This window comes from Plectropomus leopardus, chromosome 3, assembly GCF_008729295.1.
Source record: "Plectropomus leopardus isolate mb chromosome 3, YSFRI_Pleo_2.0, whole genome shotgun sequence".
NCBI classification, from domain to species: Eukaryota; Metazoa; Chordata; class Actinopteri; order Perciformes; family Serranidae; genus Plectropomus; species Plectropomus leopardus.
Genome location: NC_056465.1, coordinates 16,982,264 through 16,997,741, shown reverse-complemented (window position 1 = coordinate 16,997,741; position 15,478 = coordinate 16,982,264). Strand labels below are relative to the sequence as shown.

At 40.0% G+C, this 15,478-nt stretch overlaps 1 protein-coding gene across 1 annotated transcript in view; it reads right to left on the bottom strand.

The window, feature by feature from the left end:
- Positions 1-4,799, bottom strand: part of ptprsa (protein tyrosine phosphatase receptor type Sa) — a 257,348-nt gene extending 252,549 nt beyond the window's left edge. Inside the window, exon 1 of the mRNA XM_042515634.1 lies at positions 4,508-4,799. The gene's annotated coding sequence lies outside the window, so the exon portion shown is untranslated. The remainder of the gene's footprint in view (positions 1-4,507) is intronic.
- Positions 4,800-15,478: the final 10,679 nt, after the last annotated feature.

Sequence of the window (15,478 nt, the reverse complement as noted above, 5' to 3'; positions counted from 1 at the left end):
TGTCTTCCACTGGGTCAGAAATCCTGATTTGGCAGCAGGCGATGGGTGGTAAGCCGTATAGGGTGCTGGGAATTACAGCAACAGGAGAAGAGCTTGATGGTGAAAACCAGGGGGAATCAGGTAAGACAAATCTGCCTGGATTTATGAGAGCCGAGTGTGAGCTGCTAATAGCAGACTATAGACCAGGCAAACAGAGGGGAGGTTATGATGTGTAGCTATGAGCATACAGTTTCAGTATGCTGCAAGAAAAAACATTCAGTCTTCAAACTATGAAAGAAATCATTTTGTTTTGACTTGACTTGAATGCATGATTGCAGGCACACAAAAGAAAACTATCTGAGGACAATTTTTCTTTGATTTTGTTTGATAAGATACTGAAAACAGGACAAACTGTAATTTTTGTGTGTGTTTTTTGTGTGTAAAGCATAGCATTAAAGGTGAGTGCAGAAATAATGATGGACTACACTGGCAGTCAAGCTGACATGTCTCCAGTTAGCACAACAGCAACCATAATACTGGGTTGCTCTGTCATGATCAATAGCTGTTCATGACTTGCTTCAAAAAGGTCCCATTCTCCACCCTCTTCCTATACATCTATTCCTGCCTCATTTCCAGTCATTTCTTCCTCTTTGTTTCATCTAAGATTCGACTTTGTCTCCTCTCCTAATTCCACTCCTTCCCTATCTCCCCTTACCTTTTTTCCTCTGCTCCTACTTATTTTCCTTCGATCCCTAATTCATATCTCCTCTCTCTCATGTCCTCTAACTTTCCTTCTCAGTTTCTCTTTCATCTATTCATTCCTTTCACTATCCCCCTTTCCCCCATTCCTCTCTCATCCTTATTTCTTCATCCCTCCATGAACCTACATCTCATTTCTTCAACGGTGTAATGTTTTTTCTTGAGTTTTTATATTTCTTTCAACTTTCACTTTTGCTACACTACATTTTCTTTATAAAATGTACTTTTACTCCATTACATTACCCCCACACATTTAAGTTACTTACTAGAAAATAGGGAAGGAAGGGAGAAGGGGACAGATGAAAAAAGCAATGCAAGGGAAGGAAAAAAATAATTTTTTTAATACTTAGTTGTAAAAAGGACAGTGTTTTTCTTTAAGTGTGTTGCTCAGTTTTTAAGGTGGTGTATTAAGAGGAATTAAACTTCTCAATATAATATAATTCTCAAAATTCAGACCGCATGTTTTTTTATTAACAGCATTTACTTAAACTTTTACTTTCAATACTTCCGTGATAGATTTTATATCCTACAATTAGTAAATATCAGATATAGGGGTGTCCCGATCAGATTGGTAGGATCGGTAGTGGGCGTGATCAGTGCAATTGATTGGGATTGGTTGTTTTGAGCATGCGCCCTACCTGATCCTTTATTTACACCTGCCGTAAATGGAAAGCACAATTTGCAACAGATGCTCGGGTTTTATTGCAACACTGCTTAGGTGTTTTTTTTTTCATGTTGAACTTGACAACAGAGGACGCAACATAAAGCAACTGAGCTGCTTCACCACTTTAAGTGCAACTGAAATTTTTGTTTTTTACACTACCATGTTACAATGTTTACACTACTAATGGTTTAAAATGTTTGTTTTTGTTGTTTACACTACTTACAAGTGGAACTGTGATTACATTGCTCATTAGTAGTATTCTGTACTTGTATTACATTACTTAACTAAGTGGATTTGAGAACAATTTCCAAAGACATGTTTAAATTTGTTTACATTGTTATTTTGTTGAAAAAAACAAATGCTGTACTCAGTGGAATTGTGATAAGAGCCATACAAAAAGCCATACATTTTAGTTTGTTTACTTTGTTATTTTTGTAAAAAAAAAAAAAAAAAAAATTAAAGAAAAAAAAAACCCTGAAGAAACTGATGCAGACATTTTTTTCTTGTATTGCACTGCGGAGCTATTAAACATTAAGCACATACTGGACTGAGTCTAATAACTTTAAAGTACTTGAAGTGTGCATTGTGCAGCTGTATAATTAAATACAAGTATTGGATCAGGACTCAGTATCAGAACATACTCAATATCAAATGACTTGAATCAAGATCAGGGGCAAAAAAACTTGATTCTGATAATCAGATACTTGAAGACTTTTACTCAAGTCTTTTACTCTAGTCTAATGTGTGACTTAAACTTCTACCAGTGTTATTTTGGGGTAAGGTTTGTATACTTTTACTCAAGCATGGCTTTTACTTCATCCACCACTGCATTTCTCCATGCCACCTTTCCTTCCTTTCCCTCCCTTGCCCTCTTTTCGGTCTTTGCATTCTTTCATAAATTCCTCCCTCTGATCTGCTTTGTTTCAGCTCCCTCTTTGAAAACGTGGTTGTCATAACCCTCTCCTCTCATTCTTTAATACATGTACAGAATGTGCTTCCCATCTTCTCACACCCTCATGTCACTTTCCTGTTTCCCTTTCTGTCCCTTCCTTTTGTCCTGTCACCTTTCCCCACTTTCTTATCAAGTTCTCCTAGCATGCTTCAGTGTAATTAACCCTCCCTCCACCTCACCCTTCCTTCTTCTGACTCTCCTCAAATCTCTCTCTCTCTCTCTGTGTCTCCCTTGCTCTCCTGCAATCCACAGTTCACAGGTTTCCCAGGGCACATTGTTGCATCCCGACGGAAGCTTGCACAGCATTCTGCCATAAATAATTGAAGAGGCCCCACATGGCCAGGCACGCTCAGTCTAAATGGATTATTCTGGGAGAGATCAATGCCGGCCTGTGAGGGTTTTATTAGGGCCTGCAGATGAAACGTACAAGGCCACCACCAATGCTCTCCTCTCTCTGTCTTAATTCTGCCCTGCTCTAGCGTGACATTCTACACACCTCCTTCTTCCCTCCGCCTGCTCTATCCACCCACTCACGGTGATGATCCAGTCACGCCACAAGAGGACCATGGCCAACGCCTTACCGTACAGTTCTGAATTAAACATAAATGACTATCCAAGACATGGTATGAATCATTCATTCTTTGTGATGCCTTTGACTATGATGCAGGCTGGTAGTAAACGGGCGAGACAGCGTTTTGTTATTCCTGCCGATGTCCAGATGCATCATCCTCACAGACCCCCACCATCATCAAGCAGCAGCTCACCAGCATGGCGGGAAACATCTAGCAATACCCACCGGAGTTGTCATGGGCAAGAAGGGGGGGGGGGGTAAAATGCTACCGTGACCTTCAAGAGTTACGACCCTAGGGGGCGGGTGGTGGCTGCGGTGGTGAATAACCCTCTGTAAGCTTCCCTCCCAGAGGAGATTTACATCTGTCTCATCCAGTGAGAGGTTTCCTAATTGTCTGCTTTCCGGAAAACATCCTGCCAAGCCGGCAACCAGGGACAGCTTGTTAGTTATTCAGATCTACTGGGTTTGCTTTATAAAATGATGGAAAATGTTACTATTCCCAAACTTGGGGCACTTCCACTAGACAGGGTTAGCACACATTTTCATGGACAAAATTTCCAAACGTATCCATGATTTTTGGAGGAATATGAGTAAAGATTGGGGATTTTTTTCGTGGCCAGCTTGCCCAGCATTTTTCAAACATTTCAGATTCAAACACTTTTCAAAAATAAGTTCAGCTAGCTGGCATGCAGAAAGGGAGAGACAAACCCAAGGAGAATATAATGAAATGTGCATGATGGAACTAAAAACAATGGCACACATCGACACATATTAAAGCTACATTAAGTCCAGAGCTACACAAAATTAATTTGCCCTTATGTTGCAGTACATGGAAGTATAGCCATGGAAGATTACTGAAACAATTTCATTATACCCAACAAAATTCCACAACTTTTCCACAAAAAAAAATCTCAGTGATTTTGACTAATTCCATGACTTCTACAGGCCCAGGAAAAAGTGATAGTGAAATTCCATGACTTCTCCAGGTTTTTCATGACTGTGGGAACCCCGACTAAATTTCTACCTCATGACTTTATCCCCATAATTTAACCTCCATCTACATATTCTGCTACAGCAACAGCTTTCTCATCAATGTTAGCTCTAAACCGGGCAGTATCACAAAGTTAGCACCAACTAAGCATACCACACACTGTTACTGAATGACTTTTCTGGAATATTTCTCTTAGGCACCAAAGTGCAGCAACAGTGAGTATAGCTGTAATATAGATGAAAGTCACTATTCATTCATTCATATCCTTGGCTTTCTGCAATTAATTAATACACAATAACAGCTCAAGGTCTATAGACTGTAAAAAATATATATTTTCAGTTACTTAAGCTTTGAAAGCGCTATAATACATATAGTACAACGCTATAGTACAATAGAGGCTATTGAATAGAGAGGCGTGGGGTTGGGAGAGTCACGTGCAGCGAAGATACTGCACCAGGTGAAGTTAATTAAAGTAACGTTAGCTAAAGCTGCAATTAGCGTCAAAACAAACCGTCACAGTTGGAGTCATAACTCGGTCAAACCTCAACACATATCCATGAAACACATATTTTTAGAGAAAGTATGACTTACTTTTACCGGGGGTGTCGTTATCTCTGATTTCCTTAGCGAAAAAGCGTCCGTATATCCACTTAAAAACACCGGAAAAAAGACGTCCCTTATTACTCCAAAGCTTGCCTTGTAATAGCCGTTTTTTATTTTTTTTTCGATATCAAAGTAAACCAGTGATACTTGGCGGTACTTGCTTGTGTATACTGTAAACTGGAACAGTCCATATATAATTCGGCTTACATTTAAAGGTGCATATTTGCCGAAAAATGTAAACAAATATACTCGAAACAAGGGGGCTCAAGTTGCCATATACCATGGATATATTCCCGCTCCATGGCAACACTTCCTGGGCACTTCCCAAAGCATTATGGGTGTATATAAGTCCACACCCACTGACAAGACAGAAAAGACATGAAAAGACAAGAAAAAAACAACAACAACAAAAAAAGAAAAGAAAAAGGAATAAAAATTACCTTGATTTTAATATTAATGTTTAATATAATAATGTTTAATATAATGTTTTAATACTATTCTTATTATGTTACAGGGGTGGGGTTTGTTTGTTTTAAATTCAGCCTATGTATTATTTGATTTTTTAGTTGTGTCACGTTTTAAAAACCTCAATCTGGACACATTATTTGTTGGCATATTCTCAGGTTGTCTAAACACACACTGCCACAGCAATTATCCTTGAGTAAGAAACCTTTGAACACTTAACATGCTGTTTTAACCTGAACCAAGACTCACTCAGTGATAATGATGTGTTTCTCTCACCCAGTAAACTGAACCCTGACAAGGTTATATTTTTTCCCTCAAAATACACAGTTTGTGATTACTGTTAAAACAACATAATCAAACCCTCCAAGCAGGAAACAAAGGTGCGGAAGTTACTTCCTCCTGCCACTTAAACCCCTTTCACATTGTTTTTTTTTAATTTGGATTGTGGCTGGCAGATATGAACAGACACTGCATTATGGAATGGTGTTTCGAAATGAAGCTTAACATATTTGACAGGGAGAGAGGGGCCCCGAGGCTTTATACCCCCATCACTCACACTGACTGGTGTTCCTCTCCTTCCTGGAAATGGAGAAGAAATACAGCATTACTCCAGGATCACCCATCTGACATCTTGGCGTGTACCAGGAAATTTTGTACACATCAAAGCCATTAAAGTGTCAAACTCAACAGTGGACTTAAACCAGGTCAGAATGTTCATAGAAAACTTGTGAATAGTGCATTTTCTGCCCTCATTCTGGCAGTCAAGACGTTCTCTAAAGAGCTTATATCTTAACCATTTGAAATGACAAACCAGTGTTCAAAAGACGCAAGGAGGACAATTTCTTTCTCTGCTGTTAGAATATTCCAGCACTCATTTGCATATGGATTTGAGGACCATATGCTTCCTGACAAGATTTACTGTACAATATGGCACCATTGGACAGAAGGCTGAGTACAAAAATGTTCTGTCACATTATACAACCCCTCCGTTGGTTTCCTTTAATGATTAACTCAATCTAAATTATCTGTGGTGCCACCAACTGGAGTCCTGGTTACAGATGTCAGTCTTTCACTGGCTTCACAGTATTTAACCTTACAATTTTTGCATGAAAAACAAATGGTTTTGGTGTGTTTGCATGTGGCTCAAGAAGTCGAGGTGAGGATGAGAAAAGATGAGATGAGATGGGATACTCTGACATTGACATTTTGCTACTTAGAATTTCAAATTCTGCCACAGGCGGGGGAAAAACATAAGAGAGAAAAAAAAAGCCCGCTGTTTATCTAGAGGTGACAACTAACAAGCGCTATCCTGGTAATTAGACTGCCGCAGTGCACATGGGCGAAGCTCGCCATAAAGTGTGCTTATGATTAAATATTTTCTTCCCTCTCTCTCTCTTTTCTGTCTACTCTTGCTTTACATGTTTGGGTTCCCTTGAACAGCTCTGCCAGCCATTCGTTTCCATTTTTACTGCATTAATGATATGGCTGCACACTTAGGCTTGGTAGCCTGTAATGAGACTGCCGAATGTGACTTATAGCTCATCCTGTTGATATAATAAAAGTGTATGTGCATGTGTAAGCAGGTGCATGTCTGTCGCTGTGTGCATTTGCAATGCGTGTCGAGCCTCTCGCACAAGCCTGAATCTTTGCTGCCCAGCTGGTGACAGGCGAGCATGATTGAGGTGCATTTCTGCAGGAGAAAACACTGGATGCTTGGGCATGCCATCCAATCACCCATCTCATACATACAGAGCGGCTGGCTGATTGATGTGAAGTTAAGAAATATACGCAGCTAAAAGCTAACCTGTCTCATCTCCAAGAGCCAACTCACTAAAAGGTGACCTGTGACACTCTGCACTCTAAAAATTAAGTAGGCCTCATTATGAGAATTTTGCAGTTTCTACGAGATCTATTGATAGCGCAATGTGACATACATAAGAGGGAAAGAAAGGGGAAAGAGAGAGGTCACATCAACAACAAAAAAGGACTTGGCTGGGCCCAAATCTAGGATTTCACTTTGCACCTCAGCTATTTGAGCTATTAAGCTTTCCAACGGGTATCTTCAAGGTGTGAGGACTGCTGGAGGTTTCTTTGATGAGCCCTTTAATCAAAGTGGCAACTTTAGTCATCTTATAGTTCATAAAATTCTATTTCATGATTGCCCTTCTAGAAATCCTTTATTTTAACTTGTGAAGCACCTTAAAGGTCCAAAATTGTAAAAAGCCAGACTCCCATGTCTCTTTTCATATAACAGGTACAGGTGATATATAACTTTTGTGAAATATCAAAATTCTCATTCCACAGATAAATGCGCACAGTTCGTATTCAGAAACTGCACCTTTAAACAAGCCGTCAGGACCTCTGTAAAGTTGTGATGTCACAACTATACTATATAAAGGTAGAAATTGCCGCTACAGTGTCCTTGCAATCATTTTTTCAGTGCTAGGACGGTGCAGAGACGCTGAGAGCACAGATGTGGAAGTCCTGGAAACAGTGACCAATAAGAGCATACTGAGTGTTCTCGGGAGGGGGCTTACAGAGGCAGACGCTAAAATGGAAAAAATGGAGCATCTCAGACAGATTGTGAATATAGGTACAATAAGGCAGACAGTATGAGAAAAAATATGTTTTCTGGACATTAAAGCATGTACAGTTGTTCGAGTAGAAACCCAAATATGAACCTGAAAATGAGCATAATATGGGAACTTTAAAGTCCTCACTGGCTCCATCAAGACCTTTGAAAAACCCACAAGGAAGCACTACTTTTTGGAGTGTGTGGCCTCTATGCATGTCCAACATGGCTACTTGATTGCCCCATGAGCAAATACCAGGTGAGGAGACGGTTCATAAAACGTGTCCAGCCCATTAAGTCTGAGGGAAGGAGTCCAGTATTAGCTGTCCTTCCACAGGCTTATCTTTTAAGATGGCACAGAGTGAGTGACTCCTTCCTGTTGTAGTGATCATTGGGTGGCACCACATCTTAATAACAAGAGGAGGACTGGAGCATACAGACACATCCATGCTGAAATGGGGATGAGAATTATAATTTCAACTGAAATATTAACATCATACAAATCGTAGCCTAAAATCACAAGAGTACTGTCGTGCTTGAAAAGATGTGAAAGACAAGCAGAGAGTGAATGCAAATCTGTGTGTGTGTCTTTCGTGTTAAGCTGAATACACCAACTCATGCATTACATCATTTGTTTCATCACTATGGTTCAGCTCCACATATTTTAATGTCTTCCTTGCATGAGGCCAAACTTTCTACTGTTATTTAAAAAAAAATGTGCATGAAATATGGAAAAGGCAAAACTCAAGAAGCATATGATTGGTTGCCAGAATAAATCTGTGGTAGCATAAGTCTGAATATAATTTAGAGAGGACTACTTCCAGAGAGGTTGGGTGCGAGCAAAGAGTGTGTGCTCCCTCTCATACAAATCCACTGAATGTTACCATGTTACCTTGCTCTGGTGCTCCTGGGCATTCTGCTCTGTGTGTGTGCTGAGGTGGAGGGGGGGTGGGGGGGTCATTCCAAATTTCTCATGTGACGGAGTATAACAGGGAATTGTAATACACAGCAACATCATAAATTTGATTACATTACATTGCACTGCAAGCCTGTAAGCCATTTCCAGGCACCATAAAAAAGCTATAACTAAGTTACCACGGGTACAAAGAAAAATGAATAAAGCCATTTTCTTTTAACAACCCGGGCGCTGGCGAGATATTGTTCTCTCCTCTGGCTTTTATGAGCGTTGCAGACGCGCGATGCGCTCGTTGCGATCGAAACAGGAGAGGAAGAAGATGGAAAATGCACAACTTCAGGAGAAAAAAAATAGACTAGATTGTTCTGTGGCAACCGTTTCAACACGTACGTCCAAATAAAAATGTGCTCAATAGAAATATACTCTAATATAATGAATCCGAGTGATTTTTATGCACTGGTTTTATAGACGTAATGGACACAAAGGACTCCTCTAAATCTTTATCATGTTAGATTTTTTGAAGCTTTATAGCGTGGCAGCAAATCTGTGCGTAATTTCGAAGAACCATCATTAAACGGGTAAAAGGACAATAAAGACAGTCAAAGCAGGGCTATTTTAGAAATGATAATCATTTTTGAAAGTTTGAGATTATTGAGATATTTATTATATTCCTCAATGGACATAAAGCAATATCAGAGATTTCACAAATATATGCTACACGCAGACAACGGGGTCTTAATTCAAATCAGAGTGTCCAGCATTCAACAAGGGCATCACCAGCACTTCGGAAAAGTCCGTGTCATTGCCGTGCTGACTCCACCTCGCTGGGGCTGTGGAGAGCTCGAGTTGCGCACCTCGAAATAAGCCCGACTCCTTTTTTTACACGCCATTGACAACGTGATGCGCAAAGGCAAATCCCGTCCAGGGGTGTGAACCAACACTACAGTACTCTCTCAAAAGTCCAACATGTATACCTAAGGCTTTGACATCACACCAAACAACCGGTCCGCACACACACACACGTAGAGGGAGGGAGAGAGAGAGAGGGAGATAGAGAGAGAGAGAGAGAGAGAGAGAGAGGGGAGAGGGAGGGAGACACTGATCTATCGAAAATTGCATTTCCGATTGATGCTTGCAAGAACTGAATGTCTCATGATCTGCTGGCATGTTCATATCAGTGGATTCTAACGCAAAGCTTCTCACGGTTGACTTGGCTGATGATGCACCCCCCTGTGGAGATGCACTTGTTAGATGGAGCACCCCCCCTCCCGCGCCCCCCCCACACACACCTCCGCCCGAAAAAAAAAGATGATTCAGAAATATGCGTTATGCTCCAGAGCTGTAACACAGCGCATACAAGTGTGAGATAAATTCCTGAGAATCTCCCTTATTTTCTCTGCAAACCTACCCATGTTTCTTTTATTCTGGCAGATTAAAATTGCAACTCTCAGCGGGGGGGATGAACGGGGAGCCGTGCCTGTTATGACCGTCGTTCAGAATGATGGATATCAGTCGTACTCAAGCAGCAGATCTGCTCTGCTCACCAGCAGCAGCACCAGCAGTAGCTTTGCTGTGGCAGATTCGGGTCTCCCGCTGAGTCCGGGACTATCGAGCATCCCTCACCATGGCAAAGCTTGAACAAGCCTCTTTGCAGTATTCTGAAATGATCCTCCTCTTTGAGCACTTGCCTGCGTCTCTGTGCGGGTGTTAAGACGGCAGGATAACGCACAGCTCGCGCGCTCCGCCACCAAATGCCCACATGCCTAATTTTTGTTCAAGAAAATGACAAAGACGTGATTGAAATTCCCTTAGCTCTTACCTGGCAGACCAAAGTAGGTGGACAGAGTTAGAGCGGATAAAAAGGAGACGGGGAAGTGTGCCTACCTTTTTGACAGCCTCGGAGTTCCTCTTTCTTTCTTCTCAGCTTATAAACCCTCACATCTTCATGATTAAAACAAGCAATAATCCCCCGTGTGTGTTAAATGTGTGCGTCCCTGCGGCAGGTCCAGTGAGGAGCTTCACGGGTTCCTCTGCCGGGTTAAATAATGTTTTTTTTAATATCCACCCCAGGAGCGCAGGTTGCTCAGGACGCGTCTGGGTATACGGCAGGAGGAGTCGCTCCCTCAGCAGCAGCCGCCGTGCGCACTTGGAGAAACCAGAGCTCTGTCCGCGCAGGGAATCTGAGGGAATGATGTCATGCGTCCGGCCCTCCCTCTCCAGCCACCCCTCAACTCACGGCTCTCTCCATCTTTTCTCCCCCCTCATCTTATCGCCCCCCTCTTTCTGTCTTCTCTTTTTATTTTATTTTTATTTTATTTTATTTTTTTAAAACATTTGCACTAAAGAAGACGCAAAAATAAATTTAATCACAATCTTTACATTTTGATGAACGAAATATTACTTTATCTTAATGGGATGTAATAATCTTTAAATAATGTTTCCAGAATTAAAAATGAACCATGGTATAGACGATCACAGCAATTTTTTTTCAGCACTGTAAACACGTTTTCCACGCGTTTTAAATTTGGTTTAAACCTGGAACACAACGCTGTATCACTTGCTTTCGAGGATATGTTTTTGCAGTGCTCCACTCAACGTGATGAAGTCATGCCGTTCCTCACGCCTCACTGAAGGCGTCCTCCAGTAGCATCGTCAGCCTGCCTTTACCCGGGATAAGAGGGGAGGTAAGGTAGCATGAAACAGACCAATGCACGCCGCGCACCCATCAAGGCAGCCTCCCCCTCCCCGGTGCAGCCGGCGCATCTTAAAGATAAAGCATCATATCTCCCTATCAGAGTTATAGTTGAGGCTCATTGTGTATAACATGTACTACACTGCAAATAGTTAACAACTTCGGTTTTACTTTAAGTGGGGATAATTTAGGAAATGCGGTTGTTGTCAGTGGGAGTTTGTGTTAATTAAATTGGTTCCAACATATTCAAAGTTTTGTCATGGTGATGTCTCATTTAGTTTAACCCTTTCAAACCTAGGCAAACTAGCCTGATATCTTTCAGAAACCCATAGGAAGAAGGCAATGACCAATTTCAGAGGAAGTAACTCAGAAATTAGCAAAGGAATGTTCAATTATTCGGAGTAAAGGCACCCCCTGAAAATAAGCACAAACAACAAAAAAAGGAAATGACCTGAAATTATCGAATTATTTTGTAAAATAATTTAAATATATCATTTTGATAATCAAAAATATACTTCTCTGGAAATCGTCCTTAGCTTTTGGAAAGATTTTTTTTAATCTACTATTTTTTGCAATTTGCAGGACATTTCTTGCCAACTTGCCTTTTTCCCCATGTTTGTGAAAGAAATCAAATCCAGTGCTCAGGGCTCAAAGGTTCAAATACTTGTGAAAGGTGCCTGAATGCAACACAAGAAATGTGATGTTGACCCAGGTTTCAAAAGTTTAAAACAATACTGGAGGAAAAAAAGTAAAAGCATGTTATCCCCATTCTGCTATATTTTTGTTCTGCAAGGAAAATGAAATATGAATCAAGAAAAAAAATCTTGACGTAAAATCATTGAAGATCTACATTTTAATAGATTAGGTCTGATGATGACTAAAAGTCTATCTTTAACTGGCATATTCAAAGTATCTTCAAATGCATTTAAATTTGTCACAATGGATGAGTAAGCTATATGGTCTTTTCTGCTGGCTGCTCGCTGAAAGAAAATGAAAGAAAAAGACTGCAAGGACGTTTAATCAATCAACTTCAGCTGCAGGTTTTACTTAATCAAATCTTTAAAGTGGCAGGGCTGCTTTCCTCTATATATTGGTGCACAGATGCTCTCACAGGGACAAGCTGAAATGTAGCCCATAGCTGGAGCTTGGCCATTCATGCTTCACCTTAATGACTTGTAGTTAAAGGCGTGGTGGGGGGGGGCACTTATTCTCAAGTAGCAACAAATTGTGTGGTGTGGGCACTGGGAAACACAGGCCCTGTTGGTCGGTGTTCAATAAATTACTGTCATCTATCAGGTCGTCCATCCATCCATGCAGTTTACTGATTTATATTTCCACTTATCTGTATTCATGTTATGGGGTGGGGGAGTATAAACAGAAGATAGGTAAACGGGACAGGTCAATGGCTTGTGAGTACATCACAGGGATAACACACAAACACAAACAGTTCTGTTTAGAATTCTTGGAGCCTTGGAACTGTAGCGAACCAGCTCGCATTTCCACCAGGAGTGATGCACAATGCGCAGCAAAAGTAAACTGTTATAGCAAAATCCTGGATTACATAGATTATCTATGGATTTTTGTTCTGTTATTACAGCTCTTTTTTTAAATCCAAACCAAACATAAACCAACTATTAATGACACCGCAACACACTCTTTATTGTCTGACAATTTTTTCACTTCACGCCGCCATTGGTGCGTTTTATGTCCTGTTTTTCCAACTTGTAGAAATCTACATGGTAAATGCAAGGCAAGGCAGCTTTATTTGTGTAGCAGATTTCATGCAACAGGTCAACTCAAGGTGCTTTACCGAGCAATAAAATATATAAATATACTGAGGGATAGGGATTTATAATAAAAGAGGTAAAGGGAAAATATATAAAAAGTAAAATCAATTACTAAATGGTTTACAAATTTAAAAAAATCCCCATTAAAAATACCAAAAGTGTAGACAAGAGGTGCAAAGATAAAAAGATTATTTAAAATCATTTAAAATTAAGTTTTAAAATAAGTTTGAAGTTATTACAGGTTGGAGTAGGCAGTGTAAAATGTTCCTAGCTTCAACTTAAAAGTGGCCTTAGTCATAAATTGTTACACTTCTATAAATTCAATTTACATTAACAATCATTTACATTACTAGACCAATCGATAAAATAGTTAACGTAATATTCTCTGAGTAAAATGTCTGTTGCAACCTTGCCATGCCTTCAAGGTGGATGAATCAGATACAACCTCAGTAATGAAAGAAGCCAGCTACTACAAAGTATTAATAGAAGTGCGTCTCAGCTGCAGTGGCCCTTTCAGGGTTACAGCATTAAGAATAAAAAAGGCTGTAGCTGAAATCCGATGGTTTCTAATACAGATCTTTCTCAGTTAATCTCAGAGTGAGAGAGAGAGAGAGAATTATTTCATCTGTATTGTGCCTTGAGTCAATTAACTTGTCAATCTCAAAAGGATAGTAAAAGGCTATCACATACTCTCAAGTTGCACACCATGTTGCATTTGTCTCAACAGTTGTCCAACCCAAAGCTGCTAGGAATTTAAAGGAATAATTCAATAATAAATGAGCATTTTTACATTAATTACTCAACCCGTTATACCCCTCAATACGTCAAGACAGCTTATTTTTTCTTGCATGCTTCCGTTAAATGAATGATCGAAAATGGAGAAAATTCTCGATGAATTGAAGTAATAGGGGTCGGCAATAAACAACAACAAAACTACATTAAAACATCAGTTTACAAATTCCTGCACAACTTGTGCAGCATAATCCAAGTCTCATTTATCCAGTTGTATGCACAGCACTTTCCATAAAATACAAGAGTTTCCAACAGAGAAATGTTATAAATGTGAAAAACAGTAATTTTACCTCACTGAGCATGAGAACAGTTTTTCTACCACTGCATGATCAATTGTTTGTGTTATTGTGTGACTTTGGTGAATGCTAACTAACCCTTTAAAACATCAAAGACACACAATAACACTATGAAACAAAGTGATGACTGCATGTAATAGTTCTAATGTTACCTGAGCAGGCTGATATTCACATTTGCTGTATGGCTAAAGGCTCGAAGGTTATTGTTTCTGTTACCCATCAGAGTTACAGTGCATGATGGATAACTGCTGACCTCAACTGAAGGGAAGTGTAGGTGTAGTTTTAGCCAACTCAAGCAGGTCAGATGACTAAAAAGCTGAGTGAATTCACAGTTACTCATACCTCTGAGGAGTGCTGACATTGTTGTGGACTCTTGAAAAAGTGTGTTGCGGGGGACAAGTGATGAGTTTGAAATTATTGGGGCTGATACATCTCCTTGTTTCCTGATAAAAAGACACCTATGCATGGACCTTTTGCCCTTTGGTGTTTATTCACATGTGTGTTCCTCTCAGCTGTCTTTCTGACTAAATAGAGATAAGGGAAGTGGTCCACCCACTGTGCTTTAAAAACGAGATACTGCACCTTGTCTGCGATTATCTCACAGCATCTCTTTGCCCCCCCATGTCATTCCTTCTTTTTCCCATCACCCACTGTCATTCCATCAATCACCCTTTTTCTTCTTCTCCAACCTTGCCCTACTCAGTTGACCTTGAATCCCCCTCACTCCTTTACCCCTCTTTAATATGCTCAGCTGTGTGTGGGAAACACATGCCAGTCAGAGTGGCTGGATGAGTGGTTTAATTAGAGGAAAAGTAGTGGTCTGTCACCTCAGGCTGAGCACCGGCAATCAAGAGCCACTGGCTTGAAGAAAAGTCGGACAAGGCCATTCATTGATCGGTGATTGTAGAGGTGTTACTTAGTCTACATGATACGCTAAAGGAGCTTTAACTCAGATTAGCGATACAGATAATGCACTTCAGTAAAATTTGCTGTACCGAGGGAAGGCCAACATAGAATTCCAGTCTAGTTTGTATCTGCTCGGGTTTGTCTGCTGAATGTGTACTCAAAATATACATCTGCTTAACAGTTTTCATATTTTCGTATTTCAGATGCATTGTCTACAATAAAACATTTGTCATAGCTTTATACTGAAGCTAACATAACATAACATATAAATCAAACCAATATTGTTAAGTGAGCGAGACTAAAAAGAAAAAAACGTAAAGTTAAATATATTTGCAATTAATAAGTAAGTTAGTCAGTTGAACTTCATAAAAATAGATAAAATTGTAATATCATGTAAAGTACTAAAAAATTAAAGAATTGATAAAAGGTGATTGCAAACAACTGGTGTGACCTCTAAGGACTTTAGCTCTTTCTGGTTTAAGCACACAGGTTACTATTTACAAATCATCGAACTGTTAATGTTAACTATCTTG